General features: G+C 42.4%; 1 long non-coding RNA gene across 1 annotated transcript; it reads right to left on the bottom strand.

Annotated features, from left to right (window-relative positions):
• Positions 1-762: 762 nt before the first annotated feature.
• On the bottom strand, positions 763-1149 carry LOC114154515 (uncharacterized). The gene is made up of 2 exons (XR_003597574.1): positions 920-1149; positions 763-825 (listed from the first exon to the last, which is right to left on the bottom strand). It is a non-coding gene; the product is annotated as an uncharacterized LOC114154515 (long non-coding RNA).
• Between the last annotated feature and the right edge of the window lie 293 nt (positions 1150-1442).

The following is a 1442-nucleotide window of genomic DNA, read 5'->3' as shown; positions in this document are numbered from 1 at the left end:
ATGTTTTTTAATATTTGGGATAATAATAATAATAATTGTGAATTTAAATAGAAAGCCTTAATTGTATGGGAAAAAATTGAACAGTTAGAAAACAGCTATTAAAATAATTTACAAATACTTAAAAATGACTAGAGACACATCTTCACTAAATACTGTGTGGGGAAGTTGTAGCCAAAATGTGGAAATGCTCAACATAGGAAATTATTGGAAGAATGTTAGAGTTGTATAGTTAATGTTTGCCGTTAGCAATTACTTAAAAGTACGGTAACCCTGAGGTGCAAACCACTTCAGCAAATTGAAAGCACAATTACAAATTACAAAAGCACTACAACATTAACGAAAGCACTACAACATTAGCAAAATGGAAAGGGTATGTCCCAGTTGGAGACCTGAGAGATCGCTGATTAGACAACAGTGCTTTTGAACCGGAAGTTATTGCTTGAGCGGGTGTGCCTGTTGTTGCGATACGTTATATCGTTCGCCACATTGAAAGTGGCTTATCTACCAGCAAGTTAATACAAGTAAATGGACCGAACTTTATAAAGTGCCGTTCTGCAAAGTATTTCAAGTTAATGAATGCCAATCTCTCACACATTATATAGGAATGAAAAAATAAAACAAAGGACAACGTTTCAAACTTTTTGATGTGATTATTTAATTGTTTTGGGGCACAATAATTAACATTTGATACAGCTGATTCTGATAATGTCATGTTGGTGTAAAAGCTTTTGCCCACATGCAGAACACCACAGGGAACAGAAATCAGTTAAAGATCTTTTTATTGAAGCAAAGTAATGTGATATGGTGGGGATCCTGGGGTGGAGTCTGGAAGACAGCGGAAAACTGCGGAACAGGAGGAGATGGTGAGTTCGGGTCAAATGGGAAACGGGAGATACGATAGGAATAGATCGGTTCTTACTTGGGAAAGAATGATCACAATCAGGGAGGTAGTCTGTGGGTTCCAGGCTGAAGTCAACGGATCCGGCTTCCATAAACGAGCGGGATCCTAGGCAAGGAGGCTGCGGTGGAGGGCGGGCAGGTAAGCGATGACTTGACGGAGGTGGAAGTGAGGTCCGACTGCCAGCCGATGACAACTGAGAATCTTGAGATCTGACGGGAGAGGTGAAAACTGGACTCGGGCAACCGGTGGGTACCGTCCACGGTGTCATGAGGAGGGCTTTAACCAAAAGGCCAGGATGGAAGTCACTCTGGAGAATCCAAATCGTCTCGAGGAGTAAACGATTCCTGAAGAGCACAGAGGACAACGAAGAGTTACTTAGAGGAAAAAAGCTCAGAGGACTAGCTTGGAGGGGTTCAGTGTACAAAGCAGGTAAAACACTCCGGTGTTGAAGTGCTGGCAGTCAGCTTCTTTAACCTCCAGAGGATGATGAGATGATGACCGCCAGGTGCGTAAAACCCATGGGGGCGCCTCCCAGGTAGAC

This window comes from Xiphophorus couchianus, chromosome 12, assembly GCF_001444195.1.
Source record: "Xiphophorus couchianus chromosome 12, X_couchianus-1.0, whole genome shotgun sequence".
Taxonomy (NCBI): domain Eukaryota; kingdom Metazoa; phylum Chordata; class Actinopteri; order Cyprinodontiformes; family Poeciliidae; genus Xiphophorus; species Xiphophorus couchianus.
Note: the sequence above shows the minus strand (reverse complement) of the source record. Positions and strands in the feature narration are given on the sequence as shown.